Below are 14,250 nucleotides of genomic sequence, written 5' to 3' on the forward strand. Positions count from 1 at the left end.
AAGACTTCATTGAGAACGAAAGAAAAAACTTTGCTAATACCAGTTATTTTTGTATTTACATTAATTTAAGTAAAGAATTACCTATGTTTAAAGGGACATTAAATTCAAAAGTGGAATTCTCCATAAAGGGCCAGATTACAAGTCAAGTTCTACTGGCAGTGCATGGTACATTACTTTACACTTAAAGGGACAGTCTATACCAACATTTTTATTGTTTAAAAAGATAGAAAATCCCATTATTACCCATTCCCCAGTTTTGCATAACCAACACTGTTATATTAATATATGTTTTACCTCTGTGATTACCTTGTATCTAAGCCTCTGCAGACTACCCCTTATCTCAGTGCTTTTGACTGACATGCAGTTTAGCCAATCAGTGCAGGCTCCTAAATAACTCCACGGGAGTGAGCACAATGTTATGATACACATGAACTAGTACTATCCAACTGTGAAAACCTTTCAAAATGCTCTAAACTAAAAGGCGGTTTTCAATGGTTTAGAAATCAGTTTGAGCCTACCTAGGTTTAGCTTTTCAAAAATAACACCAAGCGAACAAAGTAAATTTAATGATAAAAGTCATTTGGAAAGTTGTTTAAAATTGCATGCCCTATCTGAATAATGAAAGTTGAATTTTGACTAGACTGTCCCTTTAACCTCATGCACCAGTAGCACTGAATTTGGTAGTACAATTGTTTAGGTTATTTGTTTTGCTACTGTAGCACACTATTGGCTAGATTTAGAGTTTTGTCGGTAACGACCCGCGTAGCTAACGCTGGCTTTTTTCTGGCCGCACCTCTAAAATAACTCTGGTATTGAGAGTCCACAGAATGGCTGCGTTAGGCTCCAAAAAGGGAGCGTACAGGCATATTTAACGCTACTGCAACTCTCGATACCAGAGTTGCTTACGGACGCGGCCAGCCTCAAAAACGTGCTCGTGCACGATTCCCCCATAGGAAACAATGGGGCTGTTTGAGCTGTAAAAAAACCTAACACCTGCAAAAAAGCCGCGTTCAGCTCCTAACGCAGCCCCATTGTTTCCTATGGGGAAACACTTCCTACGTCTGCACCTAACACCCTAACATGTACCCCGAGTCTAAACACCCCTAACCTTACACTTATTAACCTCTAATCTGCTTCCCCCGCTAAAGCTGACCCCTGCATATTATTATTAACCCCTAATCTGCCGCTCCGTAAACCGCCGCTACTTACATTATCCCTATGTACCCCTAATCTGCTGTCCCTAACACCGCCGACCCCTATATTATATTTATTAACCCCTAATCTGCCGCCCACAACGTCGCCCCCACCTGCCTACACTTATTAACCCCTAATCTGCCGACCGGACCGCACCGCTATTATAATAAAGTTATTAACCCCTAATCCGCCTCACTAACCCTATAATAAATAGTATTAACCCCAAATCTGCCCTCCCTAACATCGCCGACACCTAACTTCAAGTATTAACCCCTAATCTGCTGACCGGAGCTCACCGCTATTCTAATAAATTTTTTAACCCCTAAAGCTAATTCTAACCCTAACCCTAACACCCCCCTAAGTTAAATATAATTTAAATCTAACAAAATAAATTAACTCTTATTAAATAACTTATTCCTATTTAAAGCTAAATACTTACCTGTAAAATAAACCCTAATATAGCTACAATATAAATTATAATTACTTTGTAGCTATTTTAGGATTAATATTTATTTTACAGGCAACTTTGTAATTATTTTAACCAGGTACAATAGCTATTAAATAGTTAAGAACTATTTAATAGTTACCTAGTTAAAATAATAACAAAATCACCTGTAAAATAAATCCTAACCTAAGTTACAATTAAACCTAACACTACACTATCAATAAATGAATTAAATACAATATCTACAAATAAATACAATTAAATAAACTAACTAAAGTACAAAAAATAAAAAAGAACTAAGTTACAAAAAATAAAAAAATATCTACAAACATTAGAAAAATATTACAACAATTTTAAACTAATTACACCTACTCTAAGCCCCCTAATAAAATAACAAAGCCCCCCAAAATAAAAAAATGCCCTACCCTATTCTAAATTACAAAAGTTCAAAGCTCTTTTACCTTACCAGCCCTGAACAGGGCCCTTTGCGGGGCATGCCCCAAGAAATTCAGCTCTTTTGCCTGTAAAAAAAAACATACAATACCCCCCCCCCAACATTACAACCCACCACCCACATACCCCTAATCTAACCCAAACCCCCCTTAAATAAACCTAACACTAAGCCCCTGAAGATCTCCCTACCTTGAGTCGTCTTCACCCAGCCGAGCCAAATTCTTCATCCAAGCGGAGCAAGAAGAGGTCCTCCATCCGGTAGAAGTCTTCATCCAAGCGGGGCAGAAGAGGTCTTCCATCCGATTGAAGTCTTCATCCAAGCGGCATCTTCTATCGTCATCCATCCGGAGCGGAGCGGCAGCATCCTGAAGACCTCCGACGCGGAACATCCATCCTGGCCGACGACTGAACGACGAATGACGGTTCCCAGCCAATCGGAATTCGAGGGACGCCATCTTGGATGACATCATTTAAAGGAACCGTCATTCGTCGTTCAGTCGTCGGCCAGGATGGATGTTCCGCGTCGGAGATCTTCAGGATGCTGCCGCTTCGCTCCGGATGGATGACGATAGAAGATGCCGCTTGGATGAAGACTTCAATCAGATGGAAGACCTCTTCTGCCCCGCTTGGATGAAGACTTCTACCGGATGGAGGACTTCTTCTTGCTCCGCTTGGATGAAGAATTTGGCTCGGCTGGGTGAAGACGACTCAAGGTAGGGAGATCTTCAGGGGCTTAGTGTTAGGTTTATTTAAGGGGGGTTTGGGTTAGATTAGGGGTATTTGGGTGGTGGGTTGTAATGTTGGGGGGGGTATTGTATGTTTTTTTTTACAGGCAAAAGAGCTGAATTTCTTGGGGCATGCCCCGCAAAGGGCCCTGTTCAGGGCTGGTAAGGTAAAAGAGCTTTGAACTTTAGTAATTTAGAATAGGGTAGGGCATTTTTTTATTTTGGGGGCTTTGTTATTTTATTAGGGGGCTTAGAGTAGGTGTAATTAGTTTAAAATTGATGTAATATATTTCTAATGTTTGTAAATATTTTTTTATTTTTTGTAACTTAGTTCTTTTTTATTTTTTTGTACTTTAGTTAGTTTATTTCATTGTATTTATTTGTAGGAATTGTATTTAATTTATTTATTGATAGTGTAGTGTTAGGTTTAATTGTAGATAATTATAGGTATTTTATTTAATTTATTTATTGATAGTGTAGTGTTAGGTTTAATTGCAACTTAGGTTAGGATTTATTTTACAGGTAAATTTGTAATTATTTTAACTATTTTAGCTATTAAATAGTTCTTAACTATTTAATAGCTATTGTACCTGGTTAAAATAAATACAAAGTTACCTGTAAAATAAATATTAATCCTAAAATAGCTATAATATAAATATAATTTATATTGTAGCTATATTAGGATTTATTTTACAGGTAAGTATTTAGCTTTAAATAGGAATAAGTTATTTAATAAGAGTTAATTTATTTCGTTAGATTAAAATTATATTTAACTTAGGGGGGTGTTAGGGTTAGGGTTAGAATTAGCTTTAGGGGTTAAAAAATTTATTAGAATAGCGGTGAGCTCCGGTCGGCAGATTAGGGGTTAATGTTTGAAGTTAGGTGTCGGCGATGTTAGGGAGGGCAGATTAGGGGTTAATACTATTTATTATAGGGTTAGTGAGGCGGATTAGGGGTTAATAACTTTATTATAGTAGCGCTCAGGTCCGCTCGGCAGATTAGGGGTTAATAAGTGTAGGCAGGTGGAGGCGACATTGAGGGGGGCAGATTAGGGGTTAATAAATATAATATAGGGGTCGGCGGTGTTAGGGGCAGCAGATTAGGGGTACATAGCTATAATGTAGGTGGCGGCTCTTTGCGGTCGGCAGATTAGGGGTTAATTATTGTAGGTAGCTGGCTGCGACGTTGTGGGGGGCAGGTTAGGGGTTAATAAATATAATATAGGGGTCGGCGGTGTTAGGGGCAGCAGATTAGGGGTACATAAGTATAACGTAGGTGGCGGTCGGCAGATTAGGGGTTAAAAAAATTTAATCGAGTGGCGGCGATGTGGGGGGACCTCGGTTTAGGGGTACATAGGTAGTTTATGGGTGTTAGTGTACTTTAGAGTACAGTAGTTAAGAGCTTTATGAACCGGCGTTAGCCCAAAAAGCTCTTAACTCCTGACTTTTTTCTGCGGCTGGAGTTTTGTCGTTAGATTTCTAACGCTCACTTTAGCCATGACTCTAAATACCGGAGTTAGAAAGATCCCATTGAAAAGATAGGATACGCAATTTACGTAAGGGGATCTGCGGTATGGAAAAGTTGCGGCTGAAAAGTGAGCGTTAGACCCTTTTTTGAATGACTCCAAATACCGGCGGTAGCCTAAAACCAGCGTTAGGAGCCTCTAACGCTGGTTTTCACGGCTACCGCCAAACTCCAAATCTAGGCCTATACTTTCAAACTGAAAGCACATAGTGGTAGTAGCTCACTCATTTCACACATATGACAAGTAATCTGCTAAGAACAGAGTGGGTGCACTAATCCAAAAAGATCTTTCTCTTTTTATGCTTTAGAAAATTGGTTTTAACTCTGTGCTTGTTATTGCTCCTTTTAACTGGTAAATGCTATGGAAATAAAGAAAATGTGGCTTAAGGGTTAATAAAGTGGAATAAACTGTTAAAAATAAAAATAAGCTCCTGCTCAAGTGCTAACTCTGCTAGAAGTAAGCTTTTAACCTGATGCTCACAAAAAGCTGAAGTAAGAATATCACGTAAACGTTAACGTATTCTCACATGGAAGTCAATGGATCAAAAAAAGTGGGGAAAAAACGAATACCCTACTCGAGCGCAAACCCGATCCCATATTCTCAAATGCGCCAACCATACATGAAAATATTAATATTTCACATTCCAATGTACTTCAGGTAGCAGAATATGTTCTATTTTTTCATAAATACATATTTCTACATATATCTCATGGTATTTTGGTACAATATATATATATATATACAGTATATAAACAACTGGAGAGCACTCGCACTTCTTAGGTCAGCTTGCCAGGGTGCATGCAAAAAATGAATATCAATGAACAAATGGCTTGCACTCACTGGTCCTTTTAATTATGTGCCTTTATTTGTGACGTTTCGGGGACCGTATCCCCTTCAGACCCCCTCAGGGTTTGAGGAAGGGGATATGGTCCCCAAAACGTCACAAATAAAGGCACATAATTAAAAGGACCAGTGAGATCAAGCCATTTGTTCATTGATGTGTATATATATATATATATATATATATACATATATATATATACTGTATATATATATATATATATATATATATATATATATATATAATTATATATATAGGTATAGAGATATTCATATATATATAGAAATATCTATTTATAAATACTTTGAATATATTCTGCTTATGTGTTTATTTGTATGTATACATAAATACATATATAAATACATAAATACATATGTACACAGATATTAAACATATATATATATATATATATATATATACACACACACAATCCTAGTAAACCCCCACTTGGCTGGAGTGAGCAGGGAATACTAAAAAAGCAGGCAACACATGATTCTTTGAATAAGTCTTTTATGCAAAAATTGCAAAGACAGGGCCTTAACCCATAACATTTTGGCTCTCGCAGGAGCCATTTATAAATAGAGGCCGTTAAGACATACATACCACTACCAAAACCCCTTCCTATATACCTAACTAAATTACCTTAATCATATTCAGGTGTTCCCATGTAGGACTGCACGCTCCAAACAAATGCTGTACTGACGGCGAACCCCGCCGCACCGTCCGATGACATAATCAGTCATTGCCGTCATAAACAGAGACAACGTGGATGTTGTCATGACAATATGATAAACAAACATGGTTATCCATAAGCAGAATGCTATGTGGGCGTTGCGGGCTGACAATGAGAACACTGAAAACTAACCTACTAATAAAAAAAACTCCATCAGAAGCTTGTGAACATTTAAAAAAAAACATGTATATATATAACTTGATGATATATTTATATATTAACTTTTAAAGCGCAATCAATGTGTAGTATTAATTACATTAATATTACACCAATAGGGTCTAAACGAACAACACTCTATACTCAAGGGTATCAATGTGATACCACAGACCCAAAAGGTATTAGCATTGACCTATGAGATACCTAACATTTTGCCCTTGTATCCCTAAGAGGAGGTAGAATTTCTTTTTTTTATTAATAAAGGAGGAGATTCCTGCAGTACTTTCATTGCCTATAGCAACAAGCAAAATCAACCATTGTGTTTAAACCCCTTGTGGTAACTGTATCTAGCTCAAAGATCCATCTAGCCTCCAAGCGCAATAAGGCTTGTCCCCTATCACCACCCTGTCTGGGGTGAGGCACATGGTCAATCAGCATGGTCCTCAATGATGATACAAAGTGTCTAGCTTGCAAGAAGTGTCTTGCCATGGGTTGGTCAGAGCATCCTTTTTCTAAGGCTTGGCGAATAGCCGTCTCATGATTCACCAATTGTTCTCTGAAAGTTGTGATCATTTTCCCAATATAATACAGGGAACAGGGACAGATGATTGCATAGACTACATATTCTGATGTACACATCAGTCTATGTTTAATAGCGTACTTCCTATTCGTATGTGGGCGATGGAAACTTTTGCCTGTTAACATACTATTGCACGTGACGCAATTCCCACATTGATAGCAGCCCTGCTTCCCTTTAGGTAGCCACATTTTCTTCTCATAGCAGTGTATCGGATCATTTAATACCAACAGGTCACGTAGATTCTTAGACATCTTATATACCATCTGTGGAGGCGGTGAATCATAGAAAGGTAGGCTTGTGTCCTTAGAAAGTATGATCTAATTATCTTTGATTGTAGCGGCTACTATCTTGGATCCTGGAGTAAAGGTGGTCACAAAATTCAATCGGTTATCACCGTCAGCTTGTTGTTTCCTTACAGTTAGACCTTCCTGGGTTCATTGTTCCGCAACAGCACATTGATCCATGATCAAGTGTTGTGGATAGGATACCCTCTTCGTAAGAACCGTTGTGACATCTCTGAAATGTGCTAAAAATCAGCAAACTTTTTTTTTTTAATCAAATATATAGAAAATGTGAAAATGTTTGATGAAGTGAGTTGATGCACTCTGAGTAGATGTATGATGTTACTTTAGGCTTCACCCACAGCACTCTGAGTAGATTTATAATGTTACTTCAGGCTTTAACCAGAGCTGCTTGGGTAATCCTAGGATTACCCAATTTCAGACTTTACCCGCAACATACATATAAATATATATATATATATATATATATATATATATATATATATATATATATATATATATATATATATATATATATATATATATATATATATATATATATATACACTATACATACATATACATCTTTAGAAATATATATGTATGTATTTCTATGTTAATGCACTTTGCCTGTCTTTTTTTTTTCCTAATACCTGATTTCATTGAGCCCTAATAACTTTTTTTCTGCATTTTTTAAAAAATAATTTTTGTCAGATAGTGTTATCATTCATGTAATTGTACTTTGTAATATATTTTCAATGTTTTGTGACACTTTTTTGTTTTGCAAAACAGTTAATTAGAGTTCTAAGGATGCGCTTTCCTGACGTGCATTGCGCACAAGCGTTTCCATTTGCCTTCAACTTGTAATACGAACCCTATACCCGAAGAGGGCAAACAGGTGCGATAAACCCCTTTTTCGCTTGCGCCACACGTAATCTAGCCCTAAGTATGTGCACCTAGTGGAAACCTAGTGTATATGTATGTGTATTAAATCTAATATGTACAAGTAAACAAATATGAAAAGTGTAGAACAAAAAGATAACTCAAACAATACTTAAGAAAGTTTCAAGATACAATGGGTCAATTTATTAAATTTATTAACTTCTGGGTAGGCATGATTTGCTGTAGCGAATCATGTCCGCCCGGTATCACTAAATGCCAACAGCATATTGTGTCGGCATTTAACATTGCACAAGCATTTCTGGTGAAATGCTTGTGCAATGCCGCCCGCTGCACATTTGCGGCCGCTAGCAGGGGGTGTCAATCATCCTGATGGTATCCGATCGGGATGATTGCAGTCTGCCACGACAAGTTAAAAAGCAGCGGTCTTACGAAAGCTGATTCTTAACTTTTGTTTCCGGCTAGAGAGCCCTGCTTCCCTTTAGGTAAATATGATAGAGATATGCCTTTGGGGTTTTATTCTAACACCCTTTTAGGCCTTATAATGTTTAATGCAATTTTTTTGTCTTGTGTAAGTTAACCAGAGCTCTGAAGTCACGATAACCCATCATGCGTTAAATACAACTGCTCGCAATCAAACATGTTTACTTTAATCTCGTAATACACGCTCTATTTCCGACACGCTCATGATCCCCCACCAACCAGGTAACAAAGAACTGACAAATATATTTGGCATTCTATATATATTTCTCTGATATCTCTGATGAAGCGCATGTGCTCATGCGCGAAACGCGTAAGATGGGAGCTTACCTTGCATCCAGAAAGCCTACTCTGCAATAAATCTTTTTACTGACACTTGGACTCAGCCTTCCTTCTTCCTCATCTTGTATATTTCTCTTACATTGGTGTATCCAGTCCACGGCTTCATCCTTACTTGTGGGATATTCTCAATCCCTACAGGAAGTGGCAAAGAGAGCACACAGCAGAGCTGTCCATATAGCTCCCCTCAGGCTCCGCCCCCCCAGTCATTCTCTTTGCCGCTCTAACAAGTAGCATCTCCACGGGAGGGTAAAGAGTTTGTGGTGTTAGATTTGTAGTTTTTATTTCTACAATAAAAAGTTTGTTATTTTAAAATAGTGCCGGTTTGTACTATTTACTCTGAGGCAGATAGTGATGAAGATTTCTGCTGAGAGGAATATGATTTTAGCAATCGTAACTAAAATCCATTGCTGTTCCCACACAGGACTGTTGAGTACCGGAGAACTTCAGTTGGGGGGAACAGTTTGCAGGCTTAACTGCTTCAGGTATGATCAGTCATTTTTTCTAACAAGACCTGGTAATGCTAGAAGACTGACAGGAATCCCCATGAGGGAAGGTAAGCCATTTTCTGAGACTCAGTATAGAAGGATGGCTTAGTTTGAGGCCTTAAATACTGGTGGACACTGTTATGGGCTAAATCGTTTACTTTATTAACATTAAACTATATTGGATCAAGTGTTTTTAAACTTGTGGAACACTTTCTGGGGTTTTTATTTGCCTGGCATATTATTAGACACCTAATCTGTCTTAAAAGGCCCCATCACTCCGGAATGAAGAGGGTGGGGGCCTCATTTTCGCGCCTCAGTTGCGCAGTTGTTTTACAAAGCAGCTCCATGCAGCTTCACGTGTAGAGTTCAGAGACTTCAGGGAGGACTTCAGAGAGGCTTATTTTCGTCTACAAATAATCCCTAAGGAAGGTAAAAGCCACAGTACAGACTGTGGCACCGTGCTGTAGTATTTTTAACTGGTAGACTGCTTCATTTAGCTCCGGTTTTGGCAATAAGGGGTTAATTGATTTGAAAATTTGTGTGCAATCATTTCAAAGCATTAGAATAATGTGGTGAAAATTTCATTAAGATCGGATGTTTTTTGACGTTTTTGTAAAAAAGTGTGTGCTTTTTATTATTTAAAGACACAGTAACGTTTTTTCAAAAAGTGATTTTTATTGCATTGTAGTGCTGTTTAAGTCTGTCAAACATGTCTGAGCCTTCAGATAGACCTTGTTCTTTGTGTTTAAAAGCCATGGCGGTACCCCCATTGCATTTATGTTTAAAGTGTGCTATAGCGTCTAAACATTTTAAGGACCATGCAGTGACACTTAAAAATGTAGCCCTAGATGATTCTTTAACAGAAGGTAATGAGGATAGTACTCTTTCCTCTCCCCTTGTGTCGACACCAGTTATGCCCGTGCAAGCGATGCCCAGTACCTCTAGCGCATCGATCCCTATTACTTTGCAACTGCCTGTTTTTCCAAGGAAACGCAATAGCTCAGTTTTAAATACAGAGGATGAGCGATCAGAAGCGTTGGATAATTTATCTGTAGTGCCCTCACAACAATCTGATTTGGCGGTGAGGGAGGGTCTGTCTGAGGGAGAAATTTCTGACACAGGAAAAGTTTCTCAGCAGGCAGAGCCGAATACCATAGCGTTTAAATTTAAGCTAGAACACCTCCGTGTCCTGCTTAAGGAGGTCTTAGCTACGCTGGATGATTGTGACCCCTTGGTGGTCCCAGAAAAATTGTGTAAAATGGACAAGTTTTTAGAGGTCCCGGTACACACTGAGGCGTTTCTGATCCCAAAGAGGGTGGCGGATATTGTGACTAGGGAGTGGGAGAGACCAGGTGTACCCTTCGTTCCCCCTCCTATCTTTAAGAAAATGTTCCCCATAATTTACCCTAGGCGGGACGCGTGGCAGACGGTCCCTAAGGTAGAGGGGGCAGTTTCAATGCTAGCTAAGCGCACGACTATACCAATAGAAGACAGTTGCGCTTTCAAAGATCCTATGGATAAAAAATTAGAAGGTTTACTTAAGAAAATATTTGTTCAACAAGGTTTCCTTCTTCAACTAATTTCCTGCATTATTCCTGTAACTACTGCAGCGGCTTTTTGGTTTGAGGCTCTGGAAAACTCGCTCCAGAAGGAGACTTCGTACGACGAAGTCATGGATAGAATTCATGCTCTAAAGCTGGCTAATTCTTTCATCACAGATGCCGCTTTACAATTAGCTAAATTAGCGGCGAAAAATTCTGGTTTTGCCATTGTGGCGCGAAGAGCGCTTTGGTTAAAATCATGGTCGGCTGACGCATCGTCCAAAACAAAATTGCTTAATATTCCTTTCAAGGGTAAGACCCTATTCGGGCCAGAGTTGAAGGAAATTATTTCAGATATCACGGGGGGAAAGGGCCATGCCCTCCCACAAGATAGACCCTTCAAGGCTAAAAACAAGGCTAATTTTCGTTCCTTTCGCAGCTTCAGGAATGGACCTGCTTCAACCTCTACAGCCACTAAGCAAGAGGGTAACGCTTCCCAGCCCAAAGCAACATGGAAGCCTTTGCAGGGCTGGAACAAGGGTAAACAGGCCAAGAAGCCTGCTGCTCCTACCAAGACAGCATGAAAGGGTAGCCCCCGATCCGGGACCGGATCTAGTAGGGGGCAGACTTTCTCTCTTTGCTCAGGCTTGGGCAAGAGATGTTCTAGATCCCTGGGCATTAGAAATCGTTGCTCAGGGGTATCTTTTAGAATTCAAGGACTCTCCCCCAAGGGGAAGGTTCCACATTTCTCGCTTGTCTTCAGACCAGACAAAGAAACAGGTGTTCTTACGCTGTGTAGAAGACCTTCTAAAAATGGGAGTGATACACCCAGTTCCAATTGCAGATCAAGGACTGGGTTTTTACTCAAACCTGTTTGTAGTTCCCAAAAAGGAAGGAACTTTCAGGCCAATCTTGGATTTAAAAATTCTAAACAAATTTCTCAGAGTGCCATCATTCAAGATGGAAACCATTCGGACAATCTTACCGATGATCCAGGAAGGTCAATTTATGACTACCGTGGACTTAAAGGATGCGTACCTTCATATTCCTATCCACAAAGATCACCATCAGTTCCTAAGGTTCGCGTTTCTGGTCAAGCACTACCAGTTCGTGGCCCTTCCCTTCGGGTTGGCCACTGCTCCCAAAATTTTCACAAAGGTACTAGGGTCCCTTCTAGCGGTACTACGACCGCGGGGCATTGCAGTAGCACTTTACCTGGATGACATTTTAATTCAGGCGTCGTCTTTTCACAGAGCGAAGGCTCATACGGACATTGTTCTGTCCTTTCTAAGGTCTCACGGGTGGAAGGTGAACGTAGAAAAGAGTTCTCTGTCCCCGCTCACAAGGGTTCTCTTCCTGGGAACACTAATAGACTCGGTAGAAATGAAAATTTTCCTGACAGAGGCCAGGAAGTCAAAAATTCTGAATATTTGCCGAGTTCTTCATTCCATTCCTCAGCCTTTGGTGGCTCAGTGCATGGAGGTAATCGGTTTAATGGTTGCGGCAATGGACGTAGTCCCTTTTGCCCGAATTCACCTAAGACCACTGCAATTGTTCAAGCTGAAACAGTGGAATGGGGATCATGCAGATTTGTCTCCTCAAATACAGATGGACCAGAAAACCAGAGATTCTCTTCTCTGGTGGTTGTCTCAGGATCACCTGTCTCAGGGAATGAGTTTCCGCAGACCGGAGTGGATCATTGTCACGACCGATGCCAGTCTGTTAGGCTGGGGTGCGGTCTGGGACTCCCTGAAAGCTCAGGGTCTATGGTCTCGGGAAGAATCTCTTCTCCCGATAAACATTTTGGAATTGAGAGCAATATTCAATACGCTCCAGGCCTGGCCTCAACTAGCGGAGGCCAAATTCATCAGATTTCAGTCGGACAACATCACAACTGTAGCGTACATCAATCATCAGGGAGGAACAAGGAGTTCTATGGCGATGAAGGAAGTAACCAAGATCATCAAATGGGCGGAGGACCACTACTGCCATCTATCTGCAATTCACATCCCAGGAGTAGACAACTGGGAGGTGGATTATCTGAGTCATCAGACCTTCCATCCGGGGGAGTGGGAACTCCACCCGGAGGTCTTTGCTCAGTTAACCCAACTATGGGGCATTCCAGAATTGGACCTAATGGCGCCCCGCCAGAACTCCAAACTTCCCCTTTACGGATCCAGATCCAGGGATCCCAAGGCGACATTGATAGATGCCTTAGTAGCGCCTTGGTCATTCAATCTAGCTTATTTCTTTCCACCGTTTCCTCTTCTCCCTCGGCTAGTAGCCAGAATCAAACAGGAGAAGGCTTCGGTAATTCTGATAGCTCCTGCGTGGCCACGCAGGACTTGGTATGCAGACCTAGTGGATATGTTATCGGCTCCACCATGGAAGCTGCCTTCGAGGCAGGATCTTCTAATCCAAGGTCCATTCAAGTATCCAAATCTAGTTTCTCTGCAACTGACTGCTTGGAGGTTGAACGCTTAATTCTAGCTAAGCGTGGGTTCTCTGAATCAGTCATAGATACTCTGATCCAGGCGAGAAAGCCTGTCACCAGGAAAATTTAACATAAGATATGGAGGAAATATCTTTGCTGGTGCGAATCCAATGGTTACTCGTGGAGTAAGGTTAGGATTCCAAGGATATTGTCATTTCTCCAAGAAGGATTGGAGAAAGGGTTGTCAGCTAGTTCCTTAAAGGGACAGATATCTGCTCTGTCTATTCTGTTACACAAGCGTCTGGCAGCTGTGCCAGATGTTCAGGCGTTTGTACAGGCCCTAGTTAGAATCAAGCCTGTCTATAGACCTGTGGCTCCTACATGGAGTCTAAATTTAGTTCTTTCAGTTCTTCAAGGGGTTCCGTTTGAACCTTTGCATTCCATAGATATTAAGTTACTATCTTGGAAAGTTTTGTTTTTGGTAGCTATTTCTTCTGCTCGAAGAGTTTCTGAATTGTCTGCTTTGCAGTGCAATTCACCCTATCTGGTGTTCCATACAGATAAGGTAGTTTTGCGTACCAAACCTGGTTTCCTTCCAAAAGTGGTTTCCAATAAGAATATTAACCAGGAAATAGTTGTTCCTTCTCTGTGTCCTAATCCAGTTTCTATGAAGGAACGTTTGTTGCACAATCTTGATGTAGTTCGTGCTTTAAAGTTCTATTTGAAAGCAACTGAGGACTTTAGACAAACATCGTCCTTATTTTTTGTTTATTCTGGTAAGAGGAGAGGTCAGAAAGCGAATGCTACCTCTCTTTCCTTCTGGCTGAAAAGCATCATCCGATTGGCTTATGAGACTGCTGGACGGCAGCCTCCTGAACGAATTACAGCTCACTCCACTAGAGCTGTGGCTTCCACATGGGCTTTCCAGAATGAGGCTTCTATTGAACAGATTTGTAAGGCAGCGACTTGGTCTTCACTGCACACATTTGCCAAATTTTACAAATTCAATACTTTTGCTTCTTCGGAGGCTATTTTTAGGAGAAAGGTTTTGCAAGCAGTGGTGCCTTCCGTTTAGGTTACCTGACTTGTTCCTTCCCTTCATCCGTGTCCTAAAGCTTTGGTATTGGTTCCCACA

This window comes from Bombina bombina, chromosome 2 (assembly GCF_027579735.1).
Source record: "Bombina bombina isolate aBomBom1 chromosome 2, aBomBom1.pri, whole genome shotgun sequence".
Lineage (NCBI taxonomy): Eukaryota > Metazoa > Chordata > Amphibia > Anura > Bombinatoridae > Bombina > Bombina bombina.